Source organism: Callithrix jacchus, chromosome 13, assembly GCF_049354715.1.
Source record: "Callithrix jacchus isolate 240 chromosome 13, calJac240_pri, whole genome shotgun sequence".
NCBI classification, from domain to species: domain Eukaryota; kingdom Metazoa; phylum Chordata; class Mammalia; order Primates; family Cebidae; genus Callithrix; species Callithrix jacchus.
Window position 1 is genome coordinate 57,634,070 of NC_133514.1, and position 25,057 is coordinate 57,659,126.

Consider the following 25,057-nt stretch of genomic DNA (forward strand, 5'->3'; position numbering starts at 1 on the left):
GAAATCCTTGCCTACTCCTATGTCTTGGATGGTTTTGCCTAGATTTCCTTCTAGGGTTTTTATGGTGCCAGGTCTTATGTTTAAGTCTTTAATCCATCTGGAGTTAATTTTAGTGTAAGGTGTCAGGAAGGGGTCCAGTTTCTGCTTTCTGCACATGGCTAGCCAGTTTTCCAAACACCATTTGTTAAACAGGAAATCCTTTCCCCATTGCTTGTTTTTGACAGGTTTATCAAAGATTGTATGGTTGTAGATATGTTGTGTTGCCTCCGATGCCTCTGTTTTGTTCCATTGGTCTATGTCTCTGTTTTGGTACCAGTACCATGCTGTTTTGTTTACTGTAGCCTTGTAGTATAGTTTGAAACCCAGTAGTGTGATGCCCCCCCACTGTGTTATTTTTGCTTAGAATTGACTTGGCTATGCGGGCACTCTTTTGGTTCCATATGAAGTTCATGGTGGTTTTTTCCAGTTCTGTGAAGAAAGTCAATGGTAGCTTGATGGGATAGCGTTGATTCTGTAAATTACTTTGGGCAGTATAGCCATTTTCATGATATTAATTCTTCCTAACCATGAACATGGAATGTTTCTCCATCTGTTTGTGTCCTCTCTGATTTCGTTGAGCAGTGGTTTGTAGTTTTCCTTGAAGAGGTCCCTTACGTTCCTTGTGAGTTGTATTCCAAGGTATTTTATTCTTTTTGTAGCAATTGTGAATGGCAGTTCGTTCTCGATTTGGCTTTCTTTAAGTCTGTTATTGGTGTAGAGGAATGCTTGTGATTTTTGCACATTGATTTTATATCCTGAGACTTTGCTGAAGTTGCTTATCAGTTTCAGGAGTTTTTGGGCTGAGGTGATGGGGTCTTCTAGGTATACTATCATGTCGTCTGCAAATAGAGACAATTTGGCTTCCTCCTTTCCTATTTGAATACCCTTTATTTCTTTTTCTTGCCTGATTGCTCTGGCTAGAACTTCCAGAACTATATTGAATAGGAGTGGTGAAAGAGGGCATCCTTGTCTAGTGCCGGATTTCAAAGGGAATCCTTCCAGTTTTTGCCCATTCAGTATGATATTGGCTGTTGGTTTGTCATAAATAGCTTTTATTACTTTGAGATACGTTCCATCAATACCGAGTTTATTGACGGTTTTTAGCATAAAGGGCTGTTGAATTTTGTTGAATGCCTTCTCTGTGTCAATTAAGATAATCATGTGGTTTTTGTTTTTGGTTCTGTTTATGTGGTGAATTACGTTTATAGACTTGCGTATGTTGAACCAGCCTTGCATCCCCGGGATGAATCCTACTTGATCATGATGAATAAGTTTTTTGATTTGCTGTTGCAATCGGCTTGCCAATATTTTATTGAAGATTTTTGCATCTATGTTCATCATGGATATTGGCCTGAAGTTTTCTTTTCTTGTAGGGTCTCTGCCGGGTTTTGGTATCAGGATGATGTTGGTCTCATAAAATGATTTGGGAAGGATTCCCTCTTTTTGGATTATTTGGAATAGTTTTAGAAGGAATGGTACCAGCTCCTCTTTGTGTGTCTTGTAGAATTCAGCTGTGAACCCATCTGGACCTCTGCTTTTTTCGTGTGGTAGGCTCTTAATTGCTGCCTCGACTTCTGCCCTTGTTATTGGTCTATTCATAGTTTCAGCTTCCTCCTGGTTTAGGCTTGGGAGGACACAGGAGTCCAGGAATTTATCCATTTCTTCCAGGTTTACTAGTTTATGTGCATAGAGGTGTTTGTAATATTCTCTGATGATGGTTTGAATTTCTGTGGAATCTGTGGTGATTTCCCCTTTATCATTTTTTATTGCATCTATTTGGTTATTCTCTCTTTTCTTTTTAATCAATCTGGCTAGTGGTCTGTCTATTTTATTGATCTTTTCAAAAAACCAGCTCTTGGATTTATTGATTTTTTGAAGGGTTTTTCGTGTCTCAATCTCCTTCAGTTCAGCTCTGATCTTAGTTATTTCTTGTCTTCTGCTGGGTTTTGAGTTTTTTTTGATCTTGCTCCTTTAGCTCTTTTAGTTTTGACGATAGGATGTCAATTTTGGATCTCTCCATTCTCCTCATATGGGCACTTATTGCTATATATTTTCCTCTAGAGACTGCTTTAAATGTGTCCCAGAGATTCTGGCATGTTGTGTCTTCGTTCTCACTGGTTTTGAAGAACTTCTTTATTTCTGCCTTCATTTCATTGTTTACCCAGTCAACATTCAAGAGCCAGTTGTTCAGTTTCCATGAAGCTGTGCGGTTCTGGGTTGGTTTCTGAATTCTGAGTTCTAACTTGATTGCACTATGGTCTGAGAGACTGTTTGTTATGATTTCAGTTGTTTTGCATTTGTTGAGCAGTGCTTTACTTCCAATTATGTGGTCAATTTTAGAGTAGGTGTGATGTGGTGCTGAGAAGAATGTATATTCTGTGGATTTGGGGTGGAGAGTTCTGTAAATGTCTATCAGGTTTGCTTGCTCCAGGTCTTAGTTTAAGCCCTGGATATCCTTGTTGATTTTCTGTCTGGTTGATCTGTCTAATATTGACAGTGGAGTGTTAAAGTCTCCCACTATTATTGTGTGGGAGTCTAAGTCTCTTTGTAAGTCATTAAGAACTTGCCTTATGTATCTGGGTGCTCCTGCATTGGCCCCATATATGTTTAGGATCGTTAGCTCTTCTTGTTGTATCGATCCTTTTAGCATTATGTAATGGCCTTCTTTGTCTCTTTTGATCTTTGTTGCTTTAAAGTCTATTTTATCAGAGATGAGAATTGCAACTCCTGCTTTTTTTTGCTCTCCATTTGCTTGGTAAATCTTCCTCCATCCCTTTATTTTGAGCCTTTGTGTATACTTGCATGTAAGATGAGTTTCGTAGATACAGCACAGTGATGGGTTTTGGATTTTTATGCAATTTGCCAGTCTGTGTCTTTTGATTGGTGCATTTAATCCATTTACATTTAGGGTTAATATTGTTATGTGTGAATTTGATACTGCCATTTTGATGCTAGCTGGCTTTTTGCCTGTTAATTGTTGTAGATTCTTCATTATGTTGATGCTCTTTAGCATTTAGTGTGATTTTGGAATGGCTGGTACTGGTTGTTCCTTTCTTTGTGTAGTGCCTCTTTCAGGAGCTCTTGTAAAGCAGGCCTGGTGGTGAGAAAATCTCTGAGTACTTGCTTGTTCGCAAAGGATTTTGTTTTTCCTTCACTTATGAAGCTCAGTTTGGCTGGATATGAAATTCTGGGTTGAAAGTTCTTTTCTTTAAGGATGTTGAATATTGGTCCCCACTCTCTTCTGGCTTGTAGTGTTTCTGCCAAGAGATCTGCTGTGAGTCTGATGGGCTTCCCTTTGTGGGTGACCCGACCTTTCTCTCTGGCTGCCCTTAGTATTTTCTCCTTTATTTCAACCTTGTTGAATCTGACGATTATGTGCCTTGGGGTTCTCTTCTTGCGGAATATCTTTGTGGCATTCTCTGTATTTCCTGCATTTGAGTGTTGGCCTGTCTTACTAGGTGGGGGAAATTTTCCTGGATAATGTCCTGAAGAGTATTTTCCAGCTTGGATTCATTCTCTTCGTCATATTTTGGTACACCTATCAAACGTAGGTTAGGTCTCTTCACATAGTCCCACATTTCTTGTTGACTTTGTTCATTCCTTTTTGTGCTTTTTTCTCTGATCTTGGTTTCTCGTTTTATTTCATTGAGTTGATCTTTGACTTCTGATATTCTTTCTTCTGCTTGGTCAATTCGGCTGTTGAAACTTGTGTATGCTTCGTGAAGTTCTTGTATTGTGATTTCAGCTCCTTTAATTCATTCATAGTCCTCTCTAAGGTATCCATTCTTGTTATCATTTCCTCAAATCTTTTTTCAAGGTTCTTAGTTTCTTTGCATTGATTTAAGACATGTTCTTTTAGCTCACAAAAGTTTCTCATTATCCACCTTCTGAAGTCTAATTCCCTCATTTTGTCACAGTCATTCTTCGTCCAGCTTTGTTCCCTTGCTGGTGAGGAGTTTTGGTCCTTTGTAGGAGGTGAGGTGTTCTGGTTTCGGGTGTTTTCCACCTTTTTGCACTGGTTTCTTCTCATCTTTGTGGATTTATGCACCTGTCGTCTGCGTAGTTGCGGAGTTTTCAATTGGGTCTCTGAGTGGATGCCCAGATTGTTGATGATGAAGTATTTCTGTTACTTGGTTTTCCTTCTACCAGTCTAGCCCCTCTACTGTACGACTGCTGAGGTCCACTCCAGGCCCTGCTTGTCTGGGGTGCACCTACAGCAGCTGTGGAACAGTAAGGGATGCTACCAGTTTCTTTTTCTGCTATCTTTGTTTCAGAATGATGCCTGCCAAATGTCAGTCTTCTGGATATAGATGGGTCAGGGAGCTGCTTGAGGAGACAGTCTGTACTTTATAGGAGCTCAAGTGCTGAGCTTCAACTTGTTCATTCAGGGTTGTTAGGCTGCTACGTTTAATTCTGCTGCAACAGAACTCGTAAAAAACCCCTTTCTTTCTCAGATGCTCTGTCTCAGGGGGGTTGGGGCTTTCTTTGTGAGTGTCCGTTGTGGTGTCCTGCCCATCTAGGAGGCAGTCTAGTCACTATTTGCCTGCCGAGGTTCCACCCTGCTGGTGTGAGGTTCGCCCTGTTGCTGTAGGCTCTGCCCTTCTGCTGTGGTCTCCGCCCTGCTGCCATGGGCTACGCCCTGTGGCAGAGTCTCTCTGTTGTAGCGGGTTGCCTCGGCAATGGCAGGCTGTGTCAGCAATGGGCGTGTACCTCAGTAGGGGCGGATTGCCTCGGTAATGGCGGACGCCCCTCCCCCACAGAGTTGCACCGTACTGGGTTCAGCTGTGCCCTAAGGGAACCTCTCCCCTGGGAGCGTTTGGAATCTCCGTTTGTTTGTCCCACTGTGCTACCCCAAACGCTGTTTTCCTGGAATCTCCTGGGCTGGCTCACTATCCAACTCCCATTCAGTCTCAAGTTCAGCCCTCTCAAGTCTCAGATTGCCAGTTCAACAGGGCACTCGGACCAGTGTGTTTTGTGCGGAGCGCTGTGTAGTGCCACTGCTCTGCAGCGCCAGCTGCCGGCCGCACCGGCTGCCAGCTGCACCAGCCAAAACCTCTGCCTGGCATCCCGCGTCTCTTTTATACCTCGGAATTTCCCTGTTCTGTGGGCAACAAAGATCCATGTGGAAATGCGGCCCTGACTCACCCTCTCTGTGCATTCACTGAGAGCTTCAATCCTGGGTTGTTCTCACTGCACCATCTTGAGTCCTCCCCCACTTTAATGCCTTTTATAGTTGATAAAGGTGTGTTGGGAATTTGGCTCTTAGATTCCTAGCAGTTAAAGTGAAGAGGAAAACATGAAAATGAAGATACGAAATATCTGTGAGATAAAACCCCAAGTTATCCTGCTACCAAAACCTAAGACAAGTTTCTTCCATGGATGTTCTTTTTATTTTTTTTAATTATTTATTTGATTATAGGTGTTGGGGTACATGAGCAGAGCATGCGAGACAGTTGCGTAGGTACACACATGGCAGTGTGCTTTGCTTTTCTTCTCCCCTTCACCCACATTTGGCATTTCTCCCCAGGCTATCCCTCCCCACCTACCCCTCCCACTGGCCCTCCCCTTTTTCCCCCAATAGACCCCAGTGTTTAGTACTCCCCTTTCTGTGTCCATGTGTTCTCATTTTTCATCACCCACCTATGAGTGAGAATATGCGGTGTTTCATTTTCTGTTCTTGTTTCAGTTTGCTGAGGATGATGTTCTCCAGATTCATCCATGTCCCTACAAACGACACGAACTCATCATTTCTGATTGCTGCATAATAATCCATGGTGTATATGTGCCACATTTTTCCAATCCAGTCTATTATCAATGGGCATTTGGGTTGATTCCAGGTCTTTGCTATTGTAAACAGTGCTGCAATGAACATTCGTGTACATGTGTCCTTATAGTAGAACGATTTATAGTCTTTTGGATATATACCCAGTAATGGGATTGCTGGGTCAAATGGAATTTCTATTTCTAAGGCCTTGAGGAATCGCCACACTGTCTTCCACAATGGTTGAACTAATTTACACTCCCACCAACAGTGTAAAAGTGTTCCTTTTTCTCCACATCCTCTCCAGCATCTGTTGTCTCCAGATTTTTTAATGATCGCCATTCTAACTGGCGTGAGATGGTATCTCAATGTGGTTTTGATTTGCATCTCTCTGATGACCAGTGACGATGAGCATTTTTTCATATGATTGTTGGCCTCATATATGTCTTCTTTCGTAAAGTATCTGTTCATATCCTTTGCCCACTTTTGAATGGGCTTGTTTGTTTTTTTCCTGTAAATCTGCTTGAGTTCTTTGTAAATTCTGGATATCAGCCCTTTGTCAGATGGGTAGACTGCGAAAATGTTTTCCCATTCTGTTGGTTGCCTATCCACTCTGGTGACTGTTTCTTTTGCCGTGAAGAAGCTGTGGAGTTTCATTAGGTCCCATTTGTCTATTTTGGCTTTTGTTGCCAATGCTTTTGGTGTTTTGTTCATGAAGTCCTTGCCTACTCCTATGTCCTGGATAGTTTTGCCTAGATTTCCTTCTAGGGTTTTTATGGTGCCAGGTCTTATGTTTAAGTCTTTAATCAATCTGGAGTTAATTTTAGTGTAAGGTGTCAGGAAGGGGTCCAGTTTCTGCTTTCTGCACATGGCTAGCCAGTTTTCCCAACACCATTTGTTAAACATGGAATCCTTGCCCCATTGCTTGTTTTTGTCAGGTTTATCAAAGATTGTATAGTTGTATGTATGTTGTGTTGCCTCCGGTGCCTCTGTTTTGTTCCATTGGTCTATATCTCTGTTTTGGTACCAGTACCATGCTGTTTTGATTACTGTAGCCTTGTAGTATAGTTTGAAATCCGGTAGTGTGATGCCCCCCGCTGTGTTCTTTTTGCTTAGAATTGACTTGGCTATGCGGGCTCTCTTTTGGTTCCATATGAAGTTCATGGTGGTTTTTTCCAGTTCTGTGAAGAAAGTCAATGGTAGCTTGATGGGGATAGCGTTGATTCTGTAAATTACTTCGGGCAGTATAGCCATTTTCACGATATTAATTCTTCCTAACCATGAACATGGAATGTTTGTCCATCTGTTTGTGTCCTCTCTGATTTCGTTGAGCAGTGGTTTGTAGTTCTCCTTGAAGAGGTCCCTTACGTTCCTTGTGAGTTGTATTCCAAGGTATTTTATTCTTTTTGTAGCAATTGCGAATGGCAGTTCGCTCTTGATTTGGCTTTCTTTAAGTCTGTTATTGGTGTAGACGAATGCTTGTGATTTTTGCACATTGATTTTATATCCTGAGACTTTGCTGAAGTTGTTTATCAGTTTCAGGAGTTTTTGGGATGAGGCAATGGGGTCTTCTAGGTATACTATCATGTCGTCTGCAAATAGAGACAATTTGGCTTCCACCTTTCCTATTTGAATACCCTTTATTTCTTTTTCTTGCCTGATTGCTCTGGCTAGAACTTCCAGTACTATATTGAATAGGAGTGGTGAGAGAGGGCATCCTTGTCTAGTGCCAGATTTCAAAGGGAATGCTTCCAGTTTTTGCCCATTCAGTATGATATTGGCTGTTGGTTTGTCATAAATAGCTTTTATTACTTTGAGATACGTTCCATCAATACCGAGTTTATTGAGGGTTTTTAGCATAAAGGGCTGTTGAATTTTGTCAAATGCCTTCTCTGCGTCAATGGAGATAATCATGTGGTTTTTGTTTTTGGTTCTGTTTATGTGGTGAATTACATTGATAGACTTGCGTATGTTGAACCAGCCTTGCATCCCCGGGATGAATCCTACTTGATCATGATGAATAAGTTTTTTGATTTGCTGTTGCAATCGGCTTGCCAATATTTTATTGAAGATTTTTGCATCTATGTTTATCATGGATATTGGCCTGAAGTTTTCTTTTCTCGTTGGGTCTCTGCCGGGTTTTGGTATCAGGATGATGTTGGTCTCATAAAATGATTTGGGAAGGATTCCCTCTTTTTGGATTGTTTGAAATAGTTTTAGAAAGAATGGTACCAGCTCCTCCTTGTGTGTCTGGTAGAATTCGGCTGTGAACTCGTCTGGACCTGGGCTTTTTTTGTGAGGTAGGCTCTTAATTGCTGCCTCGACTTCAGACCTTGTTATTGGTCTATTCATAGTTTCAGCTTCCTCCTGGTTTAGGCTTGGGAGGACACAGGAGTCCAGGAATTTATCCCTTTCTTCCAGGTTTACTAGTTTATGCGCATATAGTTGTTTGTAATATTCTCTGATGATGGTTTGAATTTCTGTGGAATCTGTGGTGATTTCCCCTTTATCATTTTTTATTGCATCTATTTGGTTGTTCTCTCTCTTTTTTTAAATCAATCTGGCTAGTGGTCTGTCTATTTTGTTGATCTTTTCAAAAAACCAGCTCTTGGATTTATTGACTTTTTGAAGGGTTTTTCGTGTCTCAATCTCCTTCAGCTCAGCTCTGATCTTAGTAATTTCTTGTCTTCTGCTGGGTTTTGAGTTTTTTTGATCTTGCTCCTCTAGCTCTTTCAATTTTGATGATAGGGTGTCAATTTTGGATCTCTCCATTCTCCTCATATGGGCACTTATTGCTATATACTTTCCTCTAGAGACTGCTTTAAATGTGTCCCAGAGGTTCTGGCACGTTGTGTCTTCGTTCTCATTGGTTTCGAAGAACTTCTTTATTTCTGCCTTCATTTCGTTGTTTACCCAGTCAACATTCAAGAGCCAGTTGTTCAGTTTCCATGAAGCTGTGCGGTTCTGGGTCTGTTTCTGAATTCTGAGTTCTAACTTGATTGCACTATGGTCTGAGAGGCTGTTTGTTATGATTTCAGTTGTTTTGCATTTGTTGAGCAGTGCTTTACTTCCAATTATGTGGTCAATTTTAGAGTAGGTGTGATGTGGTGCTGAGAAGAATGTGTATTCTGTGGATTTGGGGTGGAGAGTTCTGTAAATGTCCACCAGGTTTGCTTGCTCCAGGTCTGAGTTCAAGCCCTGGATATCCTTGTTGATTTTCTGTCTGGTTGATCTGTCTAGTATTGACAGTGGAGTGTTAAAGTCTCCCACTATTATTGTGTGGGAGTCTAAGTCCTTTTGTAAGTCATTAAGTACTTGCCTTATGTATCTGGGTGCTCCTGTGTTGGGTCCATATATGTTTAGGATCGTTAGCTCTTCTTGTTGTATCGATCCTTTTACCATTATGTAATGGCCTTCTTTGTCTCTTTTGATCTTTGTTGCTTTAAAGTCTATTTTATCAGAGATGGGAATTGCAACTCCTGCTTTTTTTTGTTTTCCATTAGCTTGGTACATCTTCCTCCATCCCTTTATTTTGAGCCTTTGTGTATCCTCGCATGTGAGATGGGTTTCCTGGATACAGCACACTGATGCGTTTTGGATTTTTATCCAATTTGCCAGTCTGTGTCTTTTGATTGGTGCATTTAGTCCATTTACATTTAGGGTTAATATTGTTATGTGTGAATTTGATACTGCCATTTTGATGCTAAGTGGCTGTTTTGCCTGTTAGTTGTTGTAGATTCTTCATTATGTTGAAGCTCTTTAGCATTCAGTGTGATTTTGGAATGGCTGGTACTGATTGATCCTTTCTATGTGTAGTGCCTCTTTTAGGAGCTCTTGTAAAGCAGGCCTGTTGGTGAGAAAATCTCTGAGTACTTGCTTGTTCACAAAGGATTTTATTCTTCCTTCACTTCAGAAGCTCAGTTTGGCTGGATATGAAATTCTGGGTTGAAAGTTCTTTTCTTTAAGAATGTTGAATATTGGCCCCCACTCTCTTCTGGCTTGTAGTGTTTCTGCCGAGAGATCTGCTGTGAGTCTGATGGGCTTCCCTTTGTGGGTGACCCGACCTTTCTCTCTGGCTGCCCTTAGTATTCTCTCCTTTATTTCAACCCTGTTGAATCTGACGATTATGTGCCTTGGGGTGGCTCTTCTTGCGGAATATCTTTGTGGTGTTCTCTGTATTTCCTGCAATTGAGTGTTGGCTTGTCTTGCTAGGTGGGGGAAATTTTCCTGGATGATGTCCTGAAGAATATTTTCCAGCTTGGATTCATTCTCTTCGTCCCCTTCTGGTACACCTATCAAACGTAGGTTAGGTCTTTTCACATAGTCCCACATTTCTTGGAGACTTTGTTCATTCCTTTTTGCGCTTTTTTCTCTGATCTTGGTTTCTCGTTTTATTTCATTGAGTTGGTCTTCGACTTCAGATATTCTTTCTTCTGCTTGGTCAATTCGGCTATTGAAACTTGTGTTTGCTTCGCGAAGTTCTCGTATTGTGTTTTTCAGCTCCTTTAATTCATTCATATTCCTCTCTAAGGTATCCATTCTTGTTATCATTTCCTCGAATCTTTTTTCAAATCTTTTTTCAAGGTTCTTAGTTTCTTTGCATTGATTTAATACATGATCTTTTAGCTCACAAAAGTTTCTCATTATCCATCTTCTGAAGTCTAATTCCGCCATTTCGTTACAGTCATTCTCCGTCCAGCTTTGCTCCCTTGCTGGTGAGGAGTTTTGGTCCTTTCTAGGAGGCGAGGTGTTCTGGTTTTGGGTGTTTTCCTCCTTTTTGCGCTGGTTTCTTCCCATCTTTGTGGATTTGTCCGCTGGTCGTCTGCGTAGTTGCTGACTTTTCGTTTGGGTCTCTGAGTGGACACCCAGAATGTTGATGATGAAGTATTTTTGTTGCTTGGTTTTCCGTCTACCAGTTTAGCCCCTTCGCTGTACGACTGCTGAGGTCTGCTCCAGACCCTGCTTTTCTGGGGTGCACCTCTAGTAGCTGTGGCACAGCGAGGGATGCTACCAGTTTCTTTTTCTGCTCTCTTTGTCCCAGGATGATGCCTGCCTAATGTCAGTCTTTTGGATATAGAGGGGTCAGGGAGCTGCTTGAGGAGACAGTTTGTACTTTATAGGGGTTTAATTGCTGAGCTGTGCACTCTGTTGTTCATTCAGGGCTGTTATGCTGCTATGTTTGATTCTTCTGCAACAGAGCTCATTAAAAACCCCCTTTTTTTTTTTTCTCAAATGCTCTGTGTTGAGGGGTTTGGGCTTCATTTTTGGATGTCCGATCAGGTGTCCTGCCCAGCTAGAAGGCAGACTAGCCACTGTTTGGCTGCCGAGGCTCCACCCTGCTGTTGTGTGATTCGCGCTGTTCCTGCCGGCTCTGCTGTGGTCTCCGCCACGCCCTGCGGCGGAGTCTCTTAGTTGTAGCGTGTTGCCTCAGGAACGGCAGGCTGCGTCAGCAGTGGGTGTGTATCTCAGTAGGGACGGGTTGCCTCGGCAACGGCTGGCTGCGTCAGCAGTGGGCGTGTATCTCAGTTGGGGCGGATTGCCTCGGCAACGGCTGGCTGCGTCAGCAGTGGGCGTGTATCTCAGTTGGGGCGGGTTGCCTCGGTAATGGTGGACGCCCCTCCCCCACAGAGCGTCTCGGACCGTCTGCTCGGGATGGTTTGAAATCGCGGTTTTTTTCGTCCCACTGGGTATCCCAATCCCTGCAATCCCCTGGGCTGGCCTATTGTCCAAGTCTCGTTCAGTCTCAAGTCCAGCCCTCTCAAGTCTCAGGTTGCCGGTTCAACAGGGCACCCGGACAAGCGCGCCCTGTGGGGATTGCTGGGTAGGGCCGGCCGCCGCCGCCCCGGCTGCCGGCTTCGCCAGGCAGACCTACTGCCTGGCGTTCCGTGTCTTTTTTATACTTGGGAGTTTCCCCGTTCTGTGGGCAACAAAGATCAGTCTGGAAATGCCGCTCTGACTCACCGTTTGCAGATTCAACGAGAAGAGCTCCAATCCTGGGTTGTTCTCACAGCGCCATCTTGAGTCGCAACTACCCCATGGATGTTCTTAATGGATAATGTAGTAAGAAATAACTTAGACAGCGTCCTCTTACAGAGGTAGAGTGAGAGACTCCCACACCTACTGATGAGACTGTCATATGACTGACATCATCAATATATACTTATTTACATAGCGTACAAACCTAAGTGAGTACAAGCAGTTCTGAAAGGGCCAGTGATTCCAAGTACACAGGTCTAGCCAAGAGTGAAATGCAGGAAATTGTGAGGAACAGGCAGTCCCCATATCCTTTAGGCAATTACTTTCTTGGATATATTTTCCCAACTAAGCTTTTGATAAGAATTATCCAACCCAGAGTCTTGGCTTATAATCTCTGACCGAAACTTGGAGTGTAGTGTTGCCAACGTATTTGGGAATGGAGGAAGGGTGGAGTTATTTTTCCTTGATGAAATTTAAGGACACATCCCTAAATGGATAGCAGCTGTGGTTTCACTGAGAGATGAAATGGAGGATCAACCAGCAGGAATAAATTTCTTTCTCCAAAACTCTGGATCCACTTTAAGCCAACATTGGATATGATTCTAACTCAGGTCACTTTACCTTTATAGCAGTAATTAGTAGAAGTTTAAAATTTGGACTAGGACTCATGAAACCATCCCGTTGCCTAGAAATGAAATTCTATGAAAGCCTATTGTGCTATCCTCACTGGAGAAGTCTTAAGCTGTGCCATGCTGAATGCAATTAATCACCCGTGAGCAATACATCCTTAGGAGCCTGCATTTGGTACAGAGCAGGCTGAAAAAAATAAACTCTGAAGATGATGCTTAAATCTTGATCACGTTCCTTCCCACTTCAAATAGATACAAGTGAACCTATAGAACACTTTTCATTCCTTTCTCTAAAGAACAATTTTTTAATAGCCAGGCTGATGTATTTGAAAATAGCATTTAATTCAACATTAACTAATGGTTCAAAGTGAGGATATTATTTAGAGCCAATATTTGTTTCTGATACTTCTTGGAATGCTTTCAAACATGTTCACAAGTACTTTTGGCATAGTACATGGCTTCAGAATGCCAGTTTTTCACTTTAACCTTCAAAGTGTGCTAGTAGAATAGAGAAGCCCATTTCAAAATTTCAAAGAAATGCACATAATTATAATTCTCCATGTGTAGTGGACTTATATTCAGAAAGAAAAAATGTCTCTAACTACTTGGCATTTGATAAGAAACAAATTACAGACATTTAATACAATGAAAACTATTTTCTTTCAAAGATTAGAAAGTTAGATGGAAAATGCTGATAAGAACTTGCTTTCCGTAATGACTTTCGTCTGCTCCTTAACCTCTGACATCTCTTGCCACATCTCAGTTGCCAGGCAACAGCAGAGAAATAAAACCTGTGTGAGTAAAGGAAGCTCCCAACATAAGAATGGACTATATTCTAGGAGCTGGTGAGCCAGTTATTTAGACATTTAAATACATTTCTTATGTTAAAAATATATGTGGTAGTTTAGTGCCCAAGACAGCCATTGCAAGCCTAGTTAACTCATAATTCCCTTGAAGTATGGAAAAGCATCACTTTGCCTACTCAGGATAACTTGATTCTCTTGTTCAAAATGCCATTTTCCAGGAAATGAAAAAATGCCACTGAACAGCTCAAATAGGTATTATAAAGCCCTTGTATTACAGCATGTCCTTCTTACTCAGAGGGAAAAAGTTGGATGAAGCCACAGAACATGTATTCTCATTCTAAATATAATTTTAAAGCTTACCTATTTGATTTGAAGGGTGACAATGGATGGTAAAAGGAGGCATGCAGAAAAAATAAAGATGTGATCGCTGACAGCCTGGAGGCAGGATAGGATAGAGAAAGCAGACAAATCAAAGCAGAGTTGTCTATCGCCTTTTCCAGTAAGGTAGGAAGTGGTATAACTGTAGATATCCTGAGAGTATCACTGTATTATATCTCCTTATAAGAATTACAATAACCGTTCCTTAGCTGACAAGATGCACTTTTAAAAAAGACTCACAAGTGTGCATTTTAGAAAACTTGAAACATAAATAGCTAACATTTAAAAGAAAACAGCATTGACTACATACACATTTGAAAGGAGTGTGCATTCAGCTCTAAGCCAAGTTCATGCAGCCAGAGTAATAAAAACCAAGGGCTCTGCAAAGCCAAAGTTTACTATTAAAATACAATCTAGGGGAGAGAGAACTGGGCCCCGCGCTTGTGTGCATTCTCATCTTCTGTCCAAGTTGGTCGCCTCCCTGCACCAAAGGAAGCAGTAGCCAACATGTCAGGTGGGAGTCCTATTACAAAACCGAGGGTTATGAAGAAGCAGAAGAACAAGAAGAGGAGAACCTTGAAGCAAGTGGAATTACAAATATTCAGGAAGAGATAGTTTGATGTTTTTGGTTGATGCCTCCAGGGGTATGTTTAAATCTCAAAGTGAAGATGAGTTGACTCCTTTTGACATAAGCATCCAGTGTATCCAAAGTGTGTACATCAGTAAGATCATAAGCAGTGATCGCGATCTCTTGGCAGTGGTGTTCTATGGTACCAAGAAAGACAAAAATTCAGTGAATTTTAAAAATATTTGCATCTTACAGGAGTTGGATAATCCAGGTGCAAAACAAATTCTAGAGCTTGGACCAGTTTAAGGGGCAGCAGGGACAAAAACGTTTCTGAGAGCTGATGGGCCACGGATCTGACTTCTCACTCAGTGAAGTGTTGGGGGTCTGTGCCAACCTCTTTAGTGATGTCCAGTTCAAGATGAGTCATAAGAGGATCATGCTTTTCACCAATGAAGACAACCCCCATGGCAATGACAGTGCCAAAGCCAGCTGGGCCAGGACCAAAGCTGGTGATCTCCGAGATACAGGCATCTTCCTTGACTTGATGCACCTGAAGAAACCTGAGGGCTTTGACATATCCTTGTTCTACAGAGATATTATCAGCATAGCAGAGGATGAGGACCTCACAATTCACTTGGAGGAATCGAGCCAGATAGAAGACCTGTTGCGGTGTGCACCAAGGAGACCAGGAAGCGAGCACTTAGCAGGTTAAAGCTGAAGCTCAACAAAGATATAGTGATCTCTGTCGGCATTTATAATCTGGTCCAGAAGGCTCTCAAGCCTCCTCCAATAAAGCTCTATTGGGAAACAAATGAACCAGTGAAAACCAGGATCTGGACATTTAATACAAGTACAGGCGGTGTGCTTCTGCCTAGCAAAACCAAGAGGTCGCAGATCTATGGGAGTCGTCAGATTATACGGGATAAAGAGGAAACAGAAGAGCTAAAATGATATGATGATCCAGGTTTGATGCTCATGGGCTTCAAGCTGTTGGTAATGTTGAAGAAGCACCATTACCCGAGACCCTCACTGTTCGTGTACCCAAAGGAGTCTCTGGTGATTGGGAACTCAACCCTGTTCAGTGCTCTGCTTGTCAAGTGTCTGGAGAAAGAGGTCACAGCATTGTGCAGATACACACCCCAGAGGAACATCCCCCCTTATTTTGTGGCTTTGGTGCCACAGGATGAGGAGCTGGATGACCAGAAAATTCAGGTCACTCCTCCAGGCTTTCAGATGGTCTTTTTACCATTTGCTGATGATAAAAGGAAGATGCCCTTTATTGAAAAAGTCATGGCAACCCCAGAGCAGGTGGACAAGATGAAGGCTATTGTTGAGAAGCTCCACTTCACATACAGAAGTGCTGCAGCAGCACTTCAGGAACCTGGAGGCCTTGGCCTTGGATTTGATGGAGGCTGAACAAGCAGTGGACCTGACATTGCCCAGAGTTGAAGCAATGAATAAAAGACTGGGTTCCCTGGTGGATGAATTTAAGGAGCTTGTTTACCCACCAGATTACAATCCTGAAGGGAAAGTTACCAAGAGAAAACATGATAATGAAGGTTCCAGAAGCAAAAGGCCCAAGGAGTATTCAGAAGAAGAGTTGAAGACTCACATCAGCAAGGGCACACTGGGCAAGTTCACTGTGCCCACGATGAAAGAGGCTTGCCCGGCTGAAGAAGCAGGAGCTGCTGGAAGCCCTCACCAAGCACCTCCAGGACTGACCAGAGGCCGCGCACCCAGCCGTCCGTCCACAGTGTGGCCAGGCTACCTGGCCTTGTTCTTGGCCAGTTAAAATGTGTTTCTTCTGAGCTAGAAAGAGTCTACCCGACAGAAGTCAAGGGACTTTAGGTTTTTGAGGCTTTCTGTTGCCATGGTGATGGTGTAGCCCTTCCACTTTGCTTTTCCTTACTTTACTGCCTGAATAAAGAGCCCTAAGTTTGTACTAGAAAAAAAATACAATCTAATTACACCCATACTTTATGTGATGTTGCCGTGGAGAAATATATTATGAATTCCAATTAGAAATGCCAGAAAAACCGACCTAGAGGCATTGGGAAATATCTATACAAGGCCGTCTGCCCTTAGCAAAGGTACATAGAAAAAGAGACATTTTCCATGTAAGAGTGAGTCGTGTCTCTAGGTCAGTCACCACGGGTTACCCACAGTGCAATAAAAGGGATTTGCCCTTAAGGAGGCCATGAATGTGCACCTTTCTCATCCCTCCTCTCATCCCTCTCTCATCCCTGAGGTGCTCACTCATGCGGCTGCTCATTCACAATGGGGCCTCTCTAACTAGGGGGACTACTTTATATGTTATACCCCAGCAACATTTTAATCTAATTGTTCGTGAGCCCTGCTGACTCTTAATTACTGTTTTGGTCATGCACACAGCAGTGACAGTAATTCCAAATTAAAAGGTGAGTGATTGGTATTAAACATTGGATTAACTTTGTATAATAAATACCAATACTTGCTAAATATACTGGAGCCAGCTGACCACCTCTTTGAGATGCAGCCATCTAACTGAAAATGTTCTGTTTGCCAAAAGGAAGGTTGATGTTATTGTCTTTTTTTGTTACTTCTTCCCTTAGATTGCCTTTGTATCTGAAAAACTAATTTTTAAAAAAAAATTTTTAAGGACAACTTTAAGTTAATATATCCTGGTGCTCACCAAAGAGACATGTATGTAACAACTGAAAAACTAATTTTGAGTGTTCCTGTTTCAGATGACTGAAAATTGTTCTAAAATGCCATGCAATCCTGTTGAAGGAAGCATTGTCCAATCAAACCGACAGGTTATAATCAAGAGGGATTTTGTAAGATTATATTGATAAAAACATTCCTTAGGAAATGGCATAACCAGCATTAAATCAATCTTCAAATAGTTCCTTAAGTTTTAATAATTGAAAGTTTTGGGTTTCCTTCCCTAATTATTCATCTTGAGCTTTTTATAGAATTTCTTGAATTCAGAACACATTAGGGCCGTGCGAGGGCTCTTCCAGTGTCTGGTGAGAAGTGATTAGCACAAAACAAAACATAGCCTGTAACAACTTCTAAATTTGGAAATTTGGGGGTCTGAAACTATGGGCCTTAGAAGCAAAATATTTAACCTGCTTCTTCCATTCCAGAGCCAGTGAATGTTTCGAATATCTATTGCTAGGAAGATGCCTTGGGGAAAGTTACTGGAACTTCCTTAGTTTCTCCTCATGTTGACAAATAATCAGTATCACCCACAGACATTTTGCCTTTAATTAGGGCTTGCATATACCCTGTGGGGCCCCTAGCAAATGTGGGCATACCTCTGGGAAATGGAGATCCTTATTTCACATTTAGTGTTTCAAAGATATTCCTCCATATGTCAACAAAGCCTTTGCTTTATTTCATCTATATATATTTTTAAACATCCAGAGGAATTGGTAGAAACACAGTGGAGAGAGAAGGGAAACTTTTTGGGAACGGATGGAGTTGGTACTCTCTTGAGGACTAATGGTCTTTACTTTTCACTTATACGCCACCTAAAGAACACTGAAAACCTACGGACTCTATGCACATTTTCAAGTTCACATCTAAAATTTTATCTTAAATTTAAATGATTATACAGTATGCAATTTCAGATATTTTGTGTCAGTTATACTTTTTATGACCAAACAAACATCACTTTTGTTATCTTTTAAATACTAGAGCAATTTTCTATCCGTCATCATATATTTCACAAGTACAAGAACAAGCTTTTATAGATATTTTGCATCATTTCTTTTCCTACATAAACTTCTGTTTCCATTCTATTTCCTCCTCAAAATATTACCTTAATGTAATATTTTCATGCTTGAAAATATTTTATTGGTTACCATATGCAACAAAGTGGATATATAAATTGAAACTTAATTTTTCTTTCTATGCAACTATAATATTCTAAGTTTTAAAACTATTTTCTGGATTAAGTGATCATTACAATTAGCAGTATATGCTTACATATAAATGATACAAACATATTGCAAACTATAATAAATATTACACAGAAAAAGTGTTTTTGGAAAATAATCTCTTAGTAATACAGGCAGAGCATTTTTCCCCACCAGCTCATGTACCTGTGAATAAATATTACATATTGCTAAAATGAAACAGGGTTTAGCAACAATTTCTTCCTTCCTTCCCCTCCATCCCTTCCTTTTTTCCTTCCCCCCTTCCTCCCTCCCCCCTCCCTCCCTCCCTCCCTCCCTCCCTCCTTCCCTCCTTCCCTCCTTCCCTCTTTCCTTCCTTCCTTCCTTCCTTCCTTCCTTCCTTCCTTCCTTCCTTCCTTCCTTCCTCTTCTTTCTTTCTCTTTATCACTTTCTGAGATAAGCACACGAATGAACTTGTTAAGGTACAAACCTGGATGGATATAAATGGAAAGAGAACCATGTGACAGCACATACCCTCCAATTTGCATTAATTTATTAGTTACTTCATTTTCTCCTTCTTCAATTTGGTTGGAAGGAAAATTTTAGAATGTACTTACCTCAGGCTAAGGATTTGTTAATCAGTCATTGAAGTAATTCTATCTGATTATTGAAAAAAAAATTGTTTTCTCAAAGTCAGTACCAATCTCTTAGACAGTTTCTTCTTTTGGCCCACTAGAGGTGTTGTGTGCTGGGACAGTGCACTGTCTGCCTCTGGGATGGGACTGGTTTGCTGTTGTATTGTCAAGTGGAAGGAAGAGGCTTGTGGGAAAAGCAAGCCTTTGGATAGCAGCCACTTTCTCCAGCAGAGCCGTGTGAGGGTCTGGAAGCTGAGGCTCTAAAAACTGAGTCTCTGATGGGTACAACGGCTCACGCCTGTAATCCCAGCAGTTGGGAGACCAAGGCCAGCAGATCACTTGACGTCAGGAGTTCAAGGCCACCCTAGCCAACATGGCAAAACCCCGTCTCTACTAAAAATACAAAAATTAACTGGGAGTGGCAGCACATGCCTGTAATCCCAGCTATGTGGGAGGCTGAGGCAGGAGAATCACTTGAATGACTCATCCCAAAGCTGTATGGAGGTGGAGGTTGCAACGAGCTGAGATTGTGCCATTGCACTCCAGCCTGGGTGACAGAGTGGGACTCTGTCTCCAAAAACAAACAAACAAACAAAAAATCTACAATAAAAAAAAATGAGTCTCCTTTTTTTTTTTTGAGACAGAGTCTCTCTCTGTCACCAGGTGGGAGTACAGTGGCTTGATTTCAGCTCACTGCAACCTCCACCTCCCAGGTTCAAGTGATTCTCCTGCCTCAGCCTCACAAGTATCTGGGATTACAGGTACACCCAGCTAATTTATATATATATAAATTATATATAAATAATATATATAAATTATACATATATATATAAATTATACATAAATAATATATATATTTTATATACATATTATATATAAATTACTAATATATATATAATTTATATTATATTTATATAATCTATAAATATATAATTTATATTACATATATATAATTTATATATATAAATTATATATATATTAGTAGAGATGGTGTTTCAATACCAGGCTGGTCTTGAACTCCTGGCCTTAAGTGATCTAGCTGCCTCAGCCTCCCAGAGCACTGGAATTACAGGCGTGAGCCACCGTGCCTGGCCCAAAAACCTTGAGGCTCTTAAAACTACACAATTGCCAGCATATACCCTTGAAAGAAGCTATGTGCTCCCAGGGGCATGCATGTTCCAGTCTGAATATCATTATTGTAAATAATAAATATTTTGCTATGTGGCTGTTTGTTCTAAGGGAAAAGTTCTCATTATGAATTTAGTTGCCCTATAGATGCTATTTATAAAGCCAAATTAGGTGGAGGTCTGATATCTGGGTGCTACCTTGCCTTGTCCAGTATCTCCCCAAAACCATTTAATACACAAGCCTTTGTCGAGCCTGTGGATAGCTGTTAGTGGCAGGGAGTGCAGTAGGAATGGAGGGAGTTGGGGAAGAAAGTGAGAATTTTTATTTTCTTGGGAACTGAGATGAAAAGCTGAGGTGATATAGTTGGCCTGTCTCAACTTCCTCACCCATTTTGTATGTGTTTATTGATAACTCAGCTCATCTTCCTTCTCATTTCTGAAAAGGAGAAGCCCTCAGTTCAAGGGCATTACCTCCACCTGTGCCTTTATCCCCTCTCCTCCAGAAGTCTGCCTTGTGACCCGTCATCGACTCCATAATCCCAAGCTTTCCTTCTCTGTGATTCTTTTCCTTTAGTTATGATTATGCTAAAGTCTGTCTTATCCTTCAGAAACAAACAAACAAAAAAACACAAAAACCCCTTTTCCTTGATTAATTTCTTGATAGCATCCTCTCTCTCTCTTTCCTTTTCCTAGTTCCTCATTTCTAACATGGCAGAGATAATAGTAGCTGCATTATAGAGTTATTGAGGAAATTAAATGAAATAATACCTGCAAAACATACAAAGCTCTATCTTTACCTGCAAGACATCAGTAAAACACAGCAATTATTATTAGCAGTAATAGTATCCACACTTATTTAAACGTCTCCATTTCTTTAAAACTCTCATTCACTCCTTGATCCACAGAATTATTAATATTTATCCCCAAACTCAATTGAAATTGTTCTGGTGAGGCCACTTGTGACTCCATTCTAAATTTAGTGGACTCCTCTGAGCCCTTATTTTTGTGGATGACTTCATTAGTTCTCCTGTCTCTCTCTCTCCGACTGCTCCTTCTTGGTCTTCCTCAAACAGCGCTTGTTCAGCCGTTACCTGTTGGTGTTTCCCAGGGCTTCATCTTTGACCCAAGTTGTTATTTTTCTCCATACTGCTTTGGGATGAATCTTAATTCTCCCTAGTCTCAATCTCTCCTGAGCTGCAAGCAAATATTTTATTGCAGATTGTTAGAAATATGAATTAGATGCCTCATGGCAACTCAGCCTTAAGCTGTACATAACAGAATTTATCATTTATCTTGCACTCCTTCAGTCTTACCAACAACATATTTTTCCCCAACCAGTCTCCTTTATGAAAAAATGGCACCACTACCAGTTATGTGGCATTACGAGCAGTTACCTAAGTTGGAAAGTGGGATTACGGGCAAACCTCTCCTTTCCTAGTCGGACAGTTAGTGCAGTCAACACTAGTGCAGTGAGTGGAGACTATGTGTCAAATAATGGGACACCAACTATTGTCAGCTTTTTCTCTGGCATATTTCTCAATCCATCTCACTTTCTTTCACATCTACTATTATTGCCTTAAGAATAATTTATTCCTATAGTAATGATAATACCTTCTTTGCTAACATCAATATTATTATTTCTTGCTTAAAGAATAGCAAAACCTCCTACTTGGTCCTCCTGCCACTAACTAATCTTACATTTCTCCAGTCTTTTCTCCCAAATGCTCTCAGAGTGGTAGCTCCAAAATACAAATCGGACCGTGTTGCTCCCTTGACTGCAATCCATTGCCCACAAGATAAAACTCAAGGACTGACCGCAATATGCATAACTGTCAATCACTTGGGCCTTACCTGCCTCTCTTCAAAATGTTCCTGCCCTCTCTTCTTACAGATTCCCCATACTAATGCCGAATTCAAGGATCCTGTGGCTTTTCTAATCCAATTGTTTCTTCTGTCTGTATTCTCTTCCCCTCATCCTCTGCCCATTCATCTGGTAAGACTCAGCTCAGGCTTGGTTAGGGGCTCTCATACTACCTGCACTTATTTCCAGCAAAGCATTCCCTGCATTAAAGGAAAGGATTAATTCACATGGCAGTTGTCCTACCAGACAAGGAACATGTCTAGGACCCATACTTTTATTTCATCTCTGTGCCCCTGCTACCTAATATGGTACAGTACTAAGTCACATAGTAAGTGCTCAATAAACATCTAAAGAAGGCTGGATGGGAAGGGGACACAGGGAAGGTATTGGAGGGCTCTGGTGGGACCTGCAGCAGTGTGGGGTGATGAGACATCCTCGGGGCTTCGTGGAGAGAGAGGGTCTCAGCTAGTGGCTGTCACATACAGGCTGTTCGTGTTCACTTCATCAGTGTCAATACTTCCACATCATTGCCAATGCCATGGTTAACACTGATTGGGTTCTGATGATGTGCTAGGCACTATTACATTCTTTAGATAGCTGAATTTATTTAACCTTCATTTCTAGCTCTACAAGTTGTACCCTGACCCATCTCCTTTTTAAATATTGAAAAACTTAGAGAAAAGTAACTTTAAGTTGCTCTAGGTCACACAGCTCATAACTGGTTGAGGAAGAAATAGAACCAAGTCATATGACTAATGCTTCCCTTTTCTAAGCTCCTTATGATCCCTACTTTCATTGTTTAACTCCTGATCATCTTTCAAGTTACCACTCAGTGTGGATACAGAGCAACAAAGCAAGTTATGTTTTTTAATCTTTTTTTAAACTTTTGAACTTTTTATTTTGAAATCGTTTTAGACATACAGAAGAGTTATAAGCTCAGCAAGGAGAGTTCCTGTATATACCACATTCAGCTATCCCTAAGGTTAGCATCTTACAAATATACAGTACAACGGTCAAAACTAAGAAACCGACATTGGTACCACACTGTTAACCAAATGCAGATTTCGTTTAGATCTCACAGTTTTCCCACTGATGTCCTTGTTTGGTTCCAGGATCCAATCTGGGATCCCACTTTGCCTACTAGTTGACTCACTAGGATCTCCTTGGTCTCCAGTCCCCGGCGGGTCTTCAGTTTTCCCGTCTTTCATGACTTTGACACTTTTGAAGACTAACTCATCATTCTGTAAAATGTCCCTCAATTTGGATTTGTCTCGTGTTTCCTCATGGTTAGACTGAGGTTATGCATCTTTGGAAAGAATCTATAGTGGCAACATGCCCTCTGTCAAATGGGGCACATGATGTCTATATGTCTCGTTACTGATTATCTTAACTTTGATCACTTGGTCAAGGTGGCTTCTGCTAGCTTTCTCTACTGTACCGTTAATATGTTTCCCTTTGCAATAATAAATATTTGGGGGGAGATACTTTGAAACTATGCAGCTTAAATTTATAACCACTGACGTTAGCATTCATCAGTGGATCTTCTCTGTAGCAATTATTACTGTGGTTTTCTAATGGTGATTTCTCTATTTTCTTCATTTATACTATAGCTATTAATTGGAATTAGTCTATAAGGTAGAGTTGTTTACGTTCCTCCTTTTGCTTATTTCTTCAATCATGTATTTTTAGGAGTATGGACTCATGGGTACTTACTGGATTCTTTGTGTTATAATCCAATACTACCCTCATTTTATATTTTTATTAAAATTGTTCAGCCGTGGCCATCAGGAGGTCTTTCAGTCTGGCTCCTGTGTCCTTTCTATATCCTCCTGTACCCTTTTAAAAGTATTTCCTTACTTTCTGGCTCCAAAAGGATGCTCCAGGCTGAGAAATGAAGCGAATCTTAGAAATTAATTACAACTATGTACCATATGAGAAAATTAAAACTTCTCATTGGACATGTCATGCAGTCGACCACTAGTCTTTTAAAAGCTTGGTGCTTCTCATAAAGGATTTGTCTTATGTGACCTTAAGAAAACCAAAGAAGATACTAAGTCCTTCGTTCTTCTCCACAGCCCCCAATATAAAGCCTTGGAAATTACCATGTAAAGTATGGAATGTAACATTGCAGTCACATAACAATACTTGCCATTTAATTTCCTTTCAATAAATGTGCAAATGTTCCCCTTCCTGATCAACGTACCTGAACAAATGTCGATTTTCGGAATGGTGTGGTGAATGGTGCAGCAGGCATCCTGCGGTGTTCTCTAGGAATTTTAGGATCTGCATGCTTAATTTCCCTATCTAGATGAACTTGTACTTTACCTGAGGCTTTGACTTAGTTCATAGCCAGTTGTCTCTTCCTGCAGAGTGAGTTAAGTTTGAAAAAGTTAAAATTAAAAAGTTGCTCTTATCAAGTTGATTGTACTGCCAAAATCGTTTAGACTTTCTATATGTATCTCTGAGGGAGCTTGTTCTTAAAAATAAATTTTATGGTAGAGATGAGAGTTCTTCACTTTTAAAGTTACTGAATCTAGATTAGTGTCAATTATGGCTGTTCTTCACCCATCACTCATCAGGCCGTTGCTATGCCATTAATCAAGGGAACCCTTCTAATTTTAGGTTTAGCTTTAATCAGCTCTTGTGCTATTTCCATTTTTATATCATCCTTTTATACAAACACCTTAGATTACTTTTAGCATTTTTGTAAGTCATAGTTGGAGAAAAACCTAATCCAGCAAACAAATTTTGAGAGGGCTTGTTGGAAAAGGAAATCATACTGGGAAAGGTGGTGTTGTGTAAAGTCAATAGAGATATATTTTCACATCTGGATGGTGTCATAGTAACTGAGCCAAAGATCAAAATATAATGAAAAGAAGAATCATATAAAGGAAGGCTAAATAACATCCTCATTCTACAGAGTGCATAAAGGCAGAAATTTTAAATATAGTAACTAAGGTCATAGTATAGGTATAGTATACCAATTTTTTTTCTGGTCTTACTAGGAAGACTGTCAATTATGTGGGAGATGAAAAAGATTTTATTTGGATTATGTACAAAGAATCTGAGATAGTAATTAAACCATCCATAATTTTGTTTAGCCTTTGTCGATTTTTTTCTAGGGAGGTAACCAAGTAAATGTATGATTGGTATGTACTGCAAGAGGGTTTCAAATTACATCAAATAATTATGAACTTATAAAAAACATCTATAAGTTCATTTGTGGAATAATTATTCGGAAGTCAGAAGATATCTTCCTTTAGAAAGATTGTTTCACTTCTTGGTGTCCCACGTGATTGGACAAGAGCCTAATTAATCCATGATATGCTTAAAGTATGGACAAACTACAGTGTTTCAATTACAGTAAATTGCCATTTTTTGTATTGCTGCTATGAA

General features: G+C 40.7%; 1 protein-coding gene and 1 pseudogene across 18 annotated transcripts in view; both read left to right on the forward strand.

The window, feature by feature from the left end:
• EPB41L3 (erythrocyte membrane protein band 4.1 like 3) overlaps positions 1-25,057 on the forward strand; it is a 254,915-nt gene that overhangs the window by 62,854 nt on the left and 167,004 nt on the right. The gene's annotated exons all lie outside the window — the stretch shown is intronic.
• On the forward strand, positions 14,081-16,022 carry LOC144579010 (X-ray repair cross-complementing protein 6 pseudogene; annotated as a pseudogene).